General features: G+C 40.0%; 1 long non-coding RNA gene across 1 annotated transcript in view; it reads left to right on the top strand.

Annotated features, from left to right (window-relative positions):
• The window catches only part of LOC139737136 (uncharacterized), a 110993-nt gene that overhangs the window by 74090 nt on the left and 21739 nt on the right, over positions 1-15164 (top strand). Inside the window, exon 2 of the long non-coding RNA XR_011711362.1 lies at positions 2474-2521. This is a non-coding gene — a long non-coding RNA (uncharacterized lncRNA). The remainder of the gene's footprint in view (positions 1-2473; positions 2522-15164) is intronic.

Genomic DNA, 15164 nt, shown 5'->3' with positions numbered 1-15164 from the left:
ATTCACATCTGTAGTAGAATGGTGGAGGATGACATTCGAAACTGCATGAGACACTGGAATGCCAAGCATTTTCCTTTTTCATGAGCGCTTCCATCCCTTGTGGAAAACTGACAACGACAACAAGCAATCTTGCACTGGTTACAACCTTTGTAAAGGTTTCATGGTGCTGCCATGTAAAACATGCCTTTGGAGCGCCCGTCTTGTTTGATTAAGGTATACCAGTTCGATGCACTCTCTGTAGATAAATCATCGAATTCGTCTGATTTAGATTTCGTGGGGTACATCCCCGGGAATAACTGCCTTCCCGTATGTCCAGGGTATGAAACTGTTCCTCTCACAAAACATTTCGAATGCCTATTCGATTGCAATATTAGCCATGAATTGACTTAGTTGGTGCAGTCAGTCCCAAGGTTACCCGTAAAATGGCACGTGGTTGAATTAATGAAGCCGCACTAACTACACATATTTTCGAAATCATACGCAGTGTAATCACCCTTAATGAATGCCCTCGCCCGAATGACGGTGATCAGGACTTTCATCATTTGTTTTACTGATTGAATTCTCTAGTCGTTGAAATGTAACGGACATCTACGAGCATAATTTGGCGTGTAATATAGAATAATGTAGCATTATAATCTTGTGTATTGCTGCACATCGGATAATGGGCACTGTCATACAGCATTTAGAATGACGCATCATCCTCTTTTCCTTCTGTTTGTTTGTTTGTCTCTGCTGTGATTATAGGGTTAAATTGCAATGAAATGTGGAAAGAAAGAATGCACTGGTCATTATTCTTTTTAATAGACATGAGTACAAATCGAGAGAGCCAGAGAGTCGTGATTCCACTGCTCAGGATATTATCTAGAATTATATCTAGATATTATCTAGAATAAGATTTATCTCTTCATTAAAAAAAAATGCTGAGGAAATCGATGTTTCTCTGACAATGCCACGTAGCGACTTACTAAATTTAGTTCCGACTTAGTACAGTGGAAATTAACTCTTGAATCGTGGCATTCCCAAGGTAGCATTGAATCAAAATAAAACCCTGACAGTAGGTAATGTTTATTAGGAAACCGACTCTCGCTTTCATCAAGCTATCTTTTCTTGTTTCAATTTGTAGACAAACATGTTGTTGAGAAAACTGCTAAGAATCTCATGGGAAGCGCAACAGACAAATGGCTGAGTATAGTATAGAGCAGATTAAATCAGGATTAGTCATAAAGTACGGGGATAATCGCTCGAAGCTTAGGCTTCGACTTTTTGGACAAATCATGAGAAAAAATTGTATGATCGCATGAAAAAGACTCTCTTTGAAGGCAAAATGGAAGACAATTAAGAGGAGGCGAGGGAGACCAATAACAATCTGGACCGAAAACATTCAGAAATACACAAGCAGACATGGGCACTGAGTTATACGGCTGTATCCCATTGGGCAACAGATAGGGTTAGTTGGTGGGAGGTCATCCTTGTCCAAAGTAGTGTATAATGTTTGTGAATGATGATGAGGAGACCGATGAATATGACGCTTGCCAGGAAAATAGCTCTATCACTCTATTAATCAGCTTATGAGTGACGTAATACAAAATATTTCTTATAATATGATTTAAATCTCATTCAAAGTGACGAGAAGAGAGAAAAACAGGCATTTTCCTCTTGAAGTGATAGGGTGATTTTGCCGACGTATTCATGGTATAAGGACATTGCTAGATGCAATGGCAATGCCGCGACGTGTCTGTCATATCCTCAATGATTTTGTACAGTGTCATTTATTTTTGTCTGCAGTACTATGGATAATTATTATGTTATGGTATTCGGAATATGAATGCTTACATTTGTAGTGATGAATTTCAGTGAAAGGAAGATTTGTTTGCGTGACGAAATAAATGAAAAGACATCAATATCAATTTAAAGATTTTATATTAGTGAAAATTGAGTCAAGACTACTAGAAAAGCCAAAATCAGTGCAAATTACGTGTATTGTTATGACAAGTTTCCCTCACACTACCCGAATGAGTATTGCTAATGATTCCTCCTGCTAATTTGTGCATGGATTGTCGCTACTCCTATTACTCTTACTTTTCTTGTGTGTTGTGTGTGTGTGTGTGTGTGTGTGTGTGTGTGTCTGTGTGTGTGTGTCTGTGTGTCTGTGTCTGTGTCTGTGTGGTGTGTCTGTGTGTCTGTGTGAGGGACAGAGAGAAGGAGAGTCTATTCAATGATTACATCGAGGGCAGAGGAGGGTGAGATGGGAGGGAGGGAGAAGGATCGAGTCAAGCTCCCTGGATGTTTTCTTGGAAATGGATAACTCTCACTGCCCTTATCTCATCTGCCGTTGTTATGGTGACAATGCCCAATGTGCCTCGTCGCATTGAAGGTCAGTTACATATATTTTATTCGTTTATGCTGCCTGTATCCCCTATGCTATCACATGGTTTACAGTGTGTTTGTATTTGTTTGTTTTCTTTCTCTACAGCGGTCCTGCAGGGAGTGCCAGCTTTGCCCAGTCACGCCTTCCTAGCAGGTGAGATACGATTCTTATTGCTTACCACATGTCCTATGTACCCTTCGTGACTTCATTTAAAGGTATGGTTTACCATTGGGAGCAGTGATTTAAAAAAAAAAATGTTCGAGCTATCACGTATGATGCACATGTGTCGGTCAGTTTTATCACAAAAAATCCATATGTAATTATATAAAAAAATCGCAATGAAGCCTAAAATATCAAAGGAGATGTTATTGTTTTTCTCGAATAACTGTAGACGATTTATTCTAGAAACAATTTTATCAAAACTTTCGTTCACATGTTGTGTATTAAACAATAATTAACATTGGTTAAACCGATGAGCATTTGTACATTGGTTGTTTCTGTCCCTAACTCAAATTCTAGAACTGTTTTGGATCACCAAAGCTGGGTTTTTATTTTATCTGTGAATGGCAAATAATGCCTTTAAGGTGTAAGAAATACTGCTAGTTTATTGGCCTCATTTGCCAATTGTCAAGCACGTAAATAAATATCCCTAAAAGAGGGAAATAGATCAGTGTTTTACATGCAGATTTTTCGCGGGGTCTCTCCGTTCCTCTTTCTCTCTCTCTCTCTCTCTCTCTCTCTCTCTCTCTCTTAAACATACATGCACACACACACACACACACACACACACACACTAACACAACGATATTGGCGTAATAAGTACTTGAAAAGAAACGATTCATTCAGATCGACGCAAACTTCATGTTATACAGAAGACAGTGTAACATTGAAATGACAGAGCAGTACTTAAGATGTCAATATCGAGAGCAATTTCATTCGATTTTCTGGTAATTTCTTTTTGAAAACAATTTCTCAACTGCCACAGCTGCCAGCGAGCATATGTGGGGTAACCATTTTATCTCCTGACCAATTTACGCTACAGTTCTTGATCTCCGGTCCGATCCTTCATACGAGGCTATTAAACAATTTTCAAGTGTCAGGGTCACTCATTTTTACTCCATATGTATGCCAAGTCGACCCCCTACTCCTTCCCTCACCAATTGTTTTTTATTTTTGCAGGGACCTTACTCTCAATATTTTGAATAGGAAACGACCTTCATGTTACCGTGAAATTTCGTCTTCGATTTTGTTCAGATCCTCAAATAAGGGTGAAGAATAGTTTTAACCCGCCTTGTTTACTTCTTCAAAGTCCATTCATTCATACACCGCAATCACTCACCACTTCTTCTCGTCGGGTTCACGTGCACCTTTCTCTGCAGAGGCCGTCCTTATGGCAATCAGTTTCGAATCGGAAACGCGCTCCGATTGGCCAATTTTCGGCAAGGAAAGGCAAGACAACTAACAATCGTAAATGTACTCTGTCACTCGGGTCACTGATTTCGCTGCGACCAAGAGTGTGTTTTGAGCCATGGAGCGTGCATGACGGGCCGCGCCCGGTGTGTTAAGAAGCGCGATGATCGAAAATGCCACCAGCATGTATAATTTATGGTGGTGTAACATCAGCGAGCTCTCTGCTCCCCGGGCGAACATGTTGAGGAGACGTTGCCATTTTGATGATACTCGCTGATATTTTGAGGATGCATGCTTTCTCTGATGGTAGGCCTACTAATGAAACGACAATAACTCAATAGGACTATCAAAAGGTAAACGTATTGTTTCTGGTCATTGCATGATTTATTTATTTATTTATTTATTTATTTATTTATTTTTTTTTTGGGGGGGGGAGTTCCCCTCAGTAAATTTTGTACACATTGTATACGTAAAGAGATGTATCATGCTTCAAGTTAAAATAATATCATGCTACTCTAAAAAAGTCAAGTGGGGAGGGAGTGGTTATCGAGAACAGAAGTAGAATGATTGTTGTAATGTTGGCATAATTATATATCATGTACTTACATCTTACGTGAATAAAAAAAATTAATAGTTTTGTTGAAGATGGAAAAATGAATGAATAAATGAATGAATAAATGAATGAATGAATGAATGAATGAATGAACGAACAAATGAATAAAATATTTGTCAGAATGATGATCAACAAAAGCTCAAAAGAGGCTTCTCCGAATCATCTAATAAAGTGACACTAATATGAAGTCATTGTCAATCAAAAGGGCAGAAATTAAATCTCGAAACAAACTATGAAATAGATATCTGGCGAAGTGGCAAAACTCAGATACTTGTGATACTCTAGGTCCGTATTGAATAGATAAGGTTTGTTATATTCTCCTGTATACTTATCACGTGTTTCCGTCTTCCATAATGACCGTGATAGGAGAGCATTAAGTACTGATTTTGGTTTTGCTTCCCTCTTTTTTCATAGTATGTCATTGTAATCCTCCACCCTCTCATTCTTCTCTGTTCCTGTTGTCGTTTTGTATGCCTATAATGACGTCATTTCCATTACTTATTCAGTGGTTACTTGTCAGGGACTTTGTTAATGGAAAAGTGAGGATTTTTAAACCATGGGTATACCGCTTATTGGCGATCTTCACAATGGAGGTCTGCCCACAGTCACAATTATGTTATCGCCGCGCTGTTCTGCAGATTGCCACTGAGCCGTGGCATTGATGGCAGGCTGCCAACGACCAAAGGTATCTCTTGTCTTCGGCAGACGATGCTGTTCTCATACTTTCTATGAATAATTCAAAGCGTCGACTGTTGTAATGGATAATCATGGTCAGAATTGGCATGATGTTCTTGCTGACGTCATCATCGTGATTAGAATCAGATCTAAAGATTAACGAACCGATGGAGATCCACTGAATAATAGATTGATGTCAGAATTGCTTTCGCGCTGATAGGCATTCGTTTGCATTCTATTTGAGGGAATCAAATGAAAGCGACCCTCTTCCTTCACGGTCACAAAAAGAAGAGACAAAGAGAAAAAGAGACAAAAGTAAGACAGGGTGGTCGCGTGTGTATAGGTGTGTATGCTTGCCCGCTTCTTTATGCATATGTTGTTTGAAGTTGAATACACCGAACCAAACCAAATCGAACCAAAACAAAACAAAACGAAACAAATCAAACAAAGCACGAGTAATCCCAAAATAATGGTGACTCGTGCTTTCTCAAATAACTTTGGGGCATAACGACTACTGACAGCACGGTAAATACAAAAGGCGGACCTTTGTGGGTATACCATAGTGTCGATTTTTCCCCTAACATCTTCCCCCCTTAGCATTTTGATAGAAGAGGATGACTGTAACTTAACCCCACCCCCCCCCAAAAAAAAAGACAAAAAAGAAAAAGAAAAGCCATCTGAACTGTCTGTCAAAAATGGATATTCCATATCTATCACGTAGAAACAGTTTTAAACTATCTATCCATCTCCCCTGCCTACATGTAATTTTATTTACGTATTTCCATTATCCCTCTGTAGAGAGCCGAAGAGTAAGCATCTAGATGGGATCAGTTGAACCCCCCCCCCTTCTCGCCCCCCCCCCCCCCGCCCCCATTGTCACAGTCTGTGGACTGTTAGGCATACCACCTGTTATCATTGAAAAGCCCAGTCTAACCTGTATAGGGAACATCGTGAGGAAAGTCATTGGCTTGAGAGAACCTGACGTCACTCGAACACAGCATGACGTAATTACTGGGTGTTGCTTCAACATTCACTAACCCAACGCATCCGTCGCATGTCGAAAATAAAGTCTAGATTTTGATGACACTCCCGCTTCTAATACATGGTGTCATCATTTTGCTTTGAATCCCACTTATAACACGTACATCACGCAAAGAGATTACTGGTAGGTTTTCTGGTAAAACCTCCAAATAAAATCAAAGACACACCAGATGAACGCAATGATAACAAAAAAGAGACGCCAAGAAGTATTCATGGAACTTTTTCAGTTAACATTTCAAATGAAAGAGTCTACATTGGCCCAAATAACAGTGGTGTCGGCTTGGTTAACGAAAATGTAAAATGTGTAGTGGTATGTTAATTTCGTGGTTTTCAAATGAAGCACACCCATGGGTGGTATAGTTTTGGTTGAAATGGGATTCAGATTTTAACTTTTGTGAGGTAGTTAGAAAACACTTAAAAAATATCAAAGGGTATACATATCTAAGAGGTATTCAAAGTTTATTATTGAGGAAAATCGGTTTTGAAATGGCTGAGATATCCAAACACAAAGCAAAACAAAGTGATCCAGTGAAAGGTGGGTCTCACCTTTTATTAGGACCCCTTTGTTTCTGGATATTTCAGCCCTTTCAAAACCAATGTTCATCAAATAAACATTGAAACCTCTTAGAATTGTATGCTCTTTCATATTTCATGAGAGGTTTTTCATGTCACAAAAAAAGTTGGAAACCTGAAGAACGAGCCCCATCTCAACAAAAACTATACCACACTGTTAAAGAACGAGCGATAAATAAGCAAATAGATAAGTCTTGCTGAAAGCATTCTCCTCTAGGAAGTGATAATGAGAATGTATGTATTAGAGGTTATTCCTAAACCGACGCAAAGACTTTTATTCTAAACGGGCTAAAGAACTGGACTGTTTGCATCGCAGAGAAGCATATATCCAACCATGCCAACGGTAAAACGTATACACTATAATAATAATAACATTAGTCAAGAGGTGTATTCTATGCCACCAGAGCGCCTTCGTGATTACTTTTCATTTTTCCTCATAATAACAATTATGTCAATTTATACTTTTTGCTTTTATTTCTTGCAGTGTTTAGATAAATATGTCATTCAATTTATAGATGACAAATCAATTCATTGAGAGACTCAATAACAGAAAAAAAAACCGAACAAGAGCTCAAGCGAGAAGGCAAAAAGAAAATCGTTTTAAAGCCTCACACATTAGACAAATTGGCCTTCACATCAATTAGGAATATTGAGTTGACATCCCTACAACAACATTACTTGCTGGGACCACACGTCTTCCTTAATAGCTTCATTTATGTCGGAACCCATTACAAGCGGGTAAAATTACGGCAAGCGAAAAAAACCGCCCACACAAAATCAGAAGATTTATCTTCTTGCTCTTCAGTTATTCGAGAGAAAAAAAAATGCGCTTGAAAGAAACTGAATTAAACCAAAACTAAAAAAGAGAGTAATACTACACTGCACAAACGTGAACGCGCGTAAGTCTCTTCTAATCATGTATTCTGACACTGCGGTGCGTGCGCATGGAGCACCGTTGCTACCACAAGCGACTAAACATGATGTGATTTAAAGGTCCAGGATGGAACCTGCACCTGGTGCGCATGCTTTCTCTGAATGCAATTGGGATCGTCATGTTTTGATACATCGAGTCAACTGATTGCTGTGTTCTGGTCCGGGTTTCGCGTGACCTGCACAGGTGCACTCTAGGTTATGGAAATATTTGAGGAAAGTGATTATATTTATTCTCACTTGATAACATCATGTTCAATAGTTTTCCTTTTGCGTGTTTTTTTTTGTTGCATTCCAATTGCTATATATATATATATATATATATATATATATATATATATACATATATATATAATTTTCTTTTAAAGTAAATATAACCTATATAACTACACACACACACACATATATATATATATATATATATATATATATATATATATAAAGAGAGAGAGAGAGAGCGATATATATATATATATATATATATATATATATATATATACCCCTCAAAAAAGTTTGGAAATTTGACTTCAGCTGTAAATTCCTCCAGTTTGTAAGCACCATATATACATGCTTGATATCAATGGACAGATTATTACATTTTCTTTGAAATGATATCCTACTCATTATGATTATGCTATCAAGTAAAGGGCTGTACTCAAAAGTGTCTGTTAAGGTCTGCATTGAAAAGCTGCAAAATGAACAAGGACTGTCCTTATGAATGAGAATGGTCGTGAAGAGTAAATAGAGAACATGTTCTTTTGTGTTATGTCTTTTGTTCTCAACTGGTCAGCCATGAAGGCAAATTTCGATAGACATCTTAACTCCACATTCAAGTTTTCAGTGGTGCCATTCCAGGCAATTTTGATAGCTCATCAAGTTTTATGGTTGGACATCATGCCACGTGTAAGCAATGTTCAAAAAGCCCGCGCCATAGGGCAAATCCAAGCTGAGATGTTTCAAAAAGATGACAACGCAAGACCACATAGAGCGAGACTTGTGTGCAACTTTCTCGAGAGAGAGGGCATCACTAGAATGGACTGGCCTGCATGCAGCCCCGACCTCAACCCCATAGAACATCTTTGGGATCAACTTAGCCGAGCTGTGGGGAAGAGGGTCACGAATGCAACGACATTGGCAGGCCTCCGTCGGATACTGGTTGACGAGTGGAACGCCATTCCTCAGCAGCGAATCACGAAGCTAATCAACAGCAGGCGCCAGGCGTTGGTGCAAGCACTTGGGTCGTCCACCAGATACTGAGCCCCGATCATGTTCATTGACAATTATAAAGACAAAGTAAACATAGAGTAAAGACAAAATAACGACAAAATGAAGACAAAATAAAGATGAAACTCACAAATAAAACCAGGACCATGCCATTTTACTTCTTTATGTCTTTGTTGTGGTTAACGAGGTTCTGTGAGATAAAAAAATGGTTTGAGTCATGATCGTTTGTGTTTGTGTGTTTGTGTGTTTGTGTGTGTGTGTGTGTGTGTGTGTGTGTGTGTTTGTTTGTTTGTTTATCTGTTTGGTTGAACGCATACATGTTTCACTCCATAAGAATGCTGATGTTACAGTAAATGAACACCAATGAAACAATGGGGAACTCACTCATAACGAGGAAACTCCATTAGGAACGTCAAAAATTGGACCATTTTGCAGCTTTTAAGTTCTGACTTTACCTCATATTTGTAAGCACTGCACCTCCATGTTTACGATAATCATAACAAGTATGGAATCATTTTAAAGAGAATTAAACAATCTTTGTGTGGTACTAAGCACAAATAAATTATTTCTAAGGAAAAATGAGAAATGATTGATCAAATATAATCGTGTATTGGCAGTAATAGTCACCATAGTAATGTCACGATAGTTACTTTACAAAGACTTATCATTATATTAATAGAAACCTTGCTGGAACTACAAATGGTGTACTCGAGACTCCTTCTTCTACTTACAATAACATTCGAAGTCCAACACGTGGAATATTACAACATATATATATAAAACAAAATGTATATATATATATAATTTATATACATATATATGTATATATATATATATATATATATATATATATATATGCACATCAAATTCTGCATGATTGTATGAATAAACGTGTATATGTACAGATTGTAATGCACACATGCGCCCTTCTGACGCGTAATGTCCCAACCTCTCTGTTTCCCCTCAACGGAGGGGCTGCAAGATTTGAAAAACAGAAAAGAACATAATTCTAAGATTACAACATGACTTTTATTATGATTTTTCATTCAATCATTGATGAAAGCGATTAGAAAACATTACAGCGCATTATTCCTTTCGGAACTGAGGTATATAGACGGGTGAGAGTAATCAGGCACATGGAAACTTCGGTATCGCTTCATACGATCACACATGCCTCTACGGCTTCCCTTACCTCGTAGAAAACAACTCCTGTGGTTGTTTGCCCTTTTCCATTGAATTATTTTCCCGCCAAATCGAACTGTTTGCTTCTCAGTCTCAACAGAGTGTCACATGCAGACTCTGCTTCTCACCTCAATTTTCAATTCAGGCGATCACGCAGACGCTTCGGGTTACCCGCCCACTCCTCCTGCTCCGCGCTCGCTACGAACCGCGCTCCTCGAAATTCAAAATCAGATAAGAAACTTAAAACTCTCGCCTGTTTTCCTTCGCTTTGTGCACAAAAGAGGAACCCAGCTGCAGCAGTAACTCCTAAGATACGAAAGAAAAGATACAAAAGAAAAATACATCATAGTTCATAATGTGCAAGTGAGTTGTTTTCCCTCTCGAGGAGATAAACTATAGGTAGGTAGATATATAAATAGACAGACAGATAGATCAATAGACAGACAGACAGACAGATAGATAGGTGGCTCTATAGATAAAGAGGGAAAGAGGTAAGGAGAGAGTTAATGAAGAGAGAGAGAGAGAGAGAGGGAGAGAGAGAAAGAGGAGGAGGAGGAGGATGAGAGAGAAGGAGACTATGAGAGTGAGAGAGAGAGAGAGAGAGAGAGAGAGCATCTTGGAGTGGTCATCTCAGTGCCTGTGGCTCCCTACGTCTGGAAACAATTTATGTAGAATGTACATTGTGTTACCAGAGTGTCGTCGTCATAGCAACACTTTAGAACACGTCGGAAATTCTGCGTGGAAGTGCTTCACCCACTCGTCGTTTAAAACCGGAAGAAATTGGATAGGAGTCAAACTAGACAGTAGGACTCCAGACAAATTACTTTCTCCTTTGCCGAAGAAGAAATTGGAACAAAATAAAACGATCAGGACCCTGGAGTTGAGGGATATTACGTACCGGTTCTTGGTATACGTAAGGAGCAGCGAAATTCTAGATATACACCGATATCTCCGGTAGATGTGGACAGCTCGTTTCGCGGCGCGAACTGCGCGCGCTTAATCACAACGGCAGACGGTATTTGTTCTGACATTTGGAAATATGTGCGTTAGTATGTGTGCCTCACATGATCTGTCTGATGTATTGATTTGATTGACATTCAACGCACTTTCACATCTGTCAACGATCTTTCCAGTCACTCCACGGCTTGTCCCCGTCTCCCTCCCTCCCTCTCCCCCTCTCCCTCTCTCTTTCTCCATGCTTTATACCGCATCCCTCTCACTTCCACACCCTTCCTCACTAATCTTGGATGTCTTCCATGATCTGTCGTCGTTACCTTCTCCCTCTCTCTTTTCTTTCCTTCTCTCTCTCCCTCCATCTCTCTCTCCCTTGCTCGATTTCTATACGCTCAGTTATTATCGACCGGTTCTCTTTACTCCGACTCCCTCCCTCTATCTCCCATGTTCCTCTTTTCTTCTACTTCTCTTTTTTTCTCTCTTTCTCTCTCTCTCTCCCCTCTTTCAGTCTGCATATTTCAAACGCCGTCATGAACGGAATGTATTTTAAAAGGAATAATCATTGTGCACGTGTCACCTCAAAGGAGCGAAGGGATACGAACGTCTTAACACGGCGCCGTTATGGCAGTCGGGCGAACGCGGGATACATTCAATCAGCAACTGCCACTTAACCAGCCTAGATGCCAGCATCTCAAGAAGTGAGAGGCATCCAACGCCCCACCCTACCCCACCCCACCCACCACTTACCCCTTCCCCGATTCAAACAATTCTCTGTTGAGTGACATTTGCATGTTTAGCTCAGTGACACCAAGCACTCTTGCCCCTGTGGAATCACAGATGACTAACGCCGTTCCAAGAATTCTATACACTAGAGGTCTGTTCCAAGGATCAGGATTCGCGTGCTCTATCAGCCGTCTCGATGAGCGCGCCAAAATCAACACACAGGACAAGCATCCATTTTCTTCTCACGGAGTAAGACCTAGGCTGGATATTAATCTTGACAGCGATTTTATTTATACCGTAGTGTTTTCGTTTTTCTTACAAATAAAAGGATTATCAGCATCATCATCAACTTGTTTTCTTTACCGCAAGCACTAATTTCGCCGTTTTGTGCAAACGAGGAATTAGATGACGGTATAAGCCTTACACCGAAGTACAAACAAGAGGAAATGATTTTTGTAGGCCCACTTGCCTATCGGGACTAGCACAAAGTCAAAACAGGCTTTTGTAATCATCAAAGACCACGATACAAGGTTGACAGAGATTGGTGTTCCATGGTTCGTTTCCAATCTGAAAGATAATTTCATGTTGTCTGGAGCCATTGCATTGAACGAGGTGATATTGCATGAAAACGATGTAATTCCATTAAGGTTCTCGCCTGTTCTAGGCAAGCTGATAGCCTAGAACAGTACAGGCCATACCAGCAAGTCACTTTCCAGAAACGACAGCTTGGCACTTCAGTATTATCCTTGCGTGACTGTCTCATGATGATTAAATACCAAGTAATTGCATGTCTGTTTTGTTTTGTTCTGTTCTTCAACTTCAGGCTTATTATTCTTCTTGCACTGTGTAACAGCTTCTTTTGTCATTTGTATAATGTTGTGTTGTGATTTTTGCAATTCTGTGTCCATGCTTTGTGAATATAAACGTCTTCTTTTTAAGACTGATAGCCCAATAAGTGTGTTCGTGAAGGACGATTTGCAGGCAAACTGATTATTGAAGCAAGTGATTAATTGCACACGTCAACAATCCAGTTGCCCCAGCCTGAGACTTGTACTTTCAATTTTGTTTAATCTGTAACTGGTATAAAGAGTCATGGCCTGAAACATATAGCGCCATCTATAGCTGGGTTGAATACATGTTTTCCTTTCTTTTTAAATGTGTGGGTATAAAACTCTGCACACATCATAGTCGTTTATAAAGCCTGCGTGCATTCAACGGTTCTTTCTAACAATACACTGTATCAAGAAGCAGCAACAAAAGCGCGAACTTCTTCGGTGAAATTTGGAAATTGCACTTGCGTTTGATGAGCATGCAGAAAGCCTGTCACGATTTTAGATCACGGTTATACCCCATTCCACAGAGATTTTCTCTCATCAGTCACTCATCGGAAGCAAGTTTATCGCTTCCGGCCACCCACCGAAGTGTATCGAATCGATGTCCGATGAATCCGACTTGTGTTGGGCGACCATCAGGTCAGTGTCAGATATGTCTGGCGGTGATCCGATGAGGCAAGATCGTCCCATGAGGATCACCCGCGACATGTCTGACAATCACCTGATAGTCGACCAACCAAGTCGAATTCATCAGACTGCGATCCGATACACTTCGGTTGGTGGCCGGAAGCAGCAAACTTTTCTTCCGACAAGTGACCGATGAGAAAAAAAAAATCTCTGTGAAATGGGGTATTATACATACACCCTCTTGGCACTAATGTCTCGAAATTCGGTCATTATTCGCCGCCAAAAGCGTCCTATTGACTACAATAAGGTTCAGAAACTGCATGGGACGTACTGAATGATTCCTTTCGGAAGTCATAACGCCCAGCTTGTCAGCATCTGTGACTATTAGTTGGCGTTGTTCCTATAATTCTGTATGTATATTCCTATAATTTTGTATGCATATGTGACAAAATGCTTCATTTTTCACACACAAAAAGGCTATGTTTGTGATAATTATCTAAATAGAGTAAGAGGCAATTCAAGGATCTGACATGTGATGAGCAGATAACAACTAACAGCATAATCAATGTTGTTGTGAACCATATCCATGCTTTGCTAGGTTATTTCGATACCAATATTTCACCTGTCAAATTTGCGGGGATAGCCTGTTAGCTCTCCACTCTGACGAAAAAAAAACAACACATCATCCCAAAAGCAGGCAGGAAAGCTCCTACTCTGAGTTCAAGAAAACAGTCGAGGGTGGGGCTTATTGGGGGAGAAGAGAACATGTGTGAGTGTTTTTGTGGTGTTCTGTGTTGTTCTGCGGGGGCTCTGTGGTAGAGTGAATAAGACATTGAAACGGAGGTACCGAGTTCGAGTCCTGCTTATATTATTGGGCAAGATTTGTTACCCACGATGACCCTCACAACCTAAACTTAAAAATGGGGTACCTAACGACGCTGGGGTAATATGATAGGCAAACAGGGTCGTTTGGAAGAATACCAGGGTAAAAACGACCACAATTCAACTGCCAAAATGGTGCACAGAACAGGAGTTCCAAACGTGCTCTGCCTTTCATGAGTGTATTAAAAGCTTTTGGGCCTCTCATGCTGGCTGAAGTTGTTGCTGATTTAAATCAAGAGAAGTTCATATTAAGTATTCAGGCCGCATCTTCCGAACAATGGATAAAACAACACACTTTCTCCGTGTTTCAAAGCTTACGATAATGTTGTGTGTTCATTCAGTTTCATACCACGCGATCATAATAACCATTATCATATCATAAGGGATTTTCTATGAGATGTGAAAAGAATTGTACAGCAAATCTACGACTGAATTCTGGTACTTTTGTTTCTTCCGGATACCAGAGTACTTTTTTTTCTTCTAATAAACTTATATTTTGCCCCTGTGTGTTGGTCCCTGTTGGACGTTTTTATTCATGTATTTATTTGCTTACTTGTTGGAACACTCTCCCGAGAAGAGCACGATTAATGTACGAAGCGTGCCAGCGCCCTCGGCATGAGGGATACCGACAAGAACGTGGAAATATGATCGCAATATCTCTATCGCAGGAACGGCTTGTGTTGCGGCTTCGTGAGTGAAACGTGATTTGGAATACAGAAGCGTCAAATGAGGCAGGGAGTGGAATTCGAAGCGAAATCTACTCATTGGGGAATAGGGTTGTTGTTAGTTTTCTCCGGCGACGTAGACAAGCTGACATAAAGCATGCTGACATAGTACCAGAGTTGCAAATTATTACGTGTGATGCGCACCGTTATACTGCTAGCTGATGAATTCACTCTTGTCTTAAAATTGTCGGCCAAGTTGACCTCTATCTTTCTGTCCTGTCCTCCCTCAAAGTCAAGAAAGAGGGCGCATCTTTATTATGGCACCTGGGGCTTTCTCATTTCGGTTGGGCGGGACGTGATACTCGTGTCGTCTGCGCGCTCTCGGACAGTTATTACTCCGTGCATCATACATATTGCTTGAAGGGATGGGAGGCAACCTCACATCCAGACACGAATCATCCTTA

This window comes from Diadema antillarum, unplaced genomic scaffold, assembly GCF_040938485.1.
Source record: "Diadema antillarum isolate AM-2024a unplaced genomic scaffold, OU_Dant_1.0 seq00000682_RagTag, whole genome shotgun sequence".
Lineage (NCBI taxonomy): Eukaryota > Metazoa > Echinodermata > Echinoidea > Diadematoida > Diadematidae > Diadema > Diadema antillarum.
Note: the sequence above shows the minus strand (reverse complement) of the source record. Positions and strands in the feature narration are given on the sequence as shown.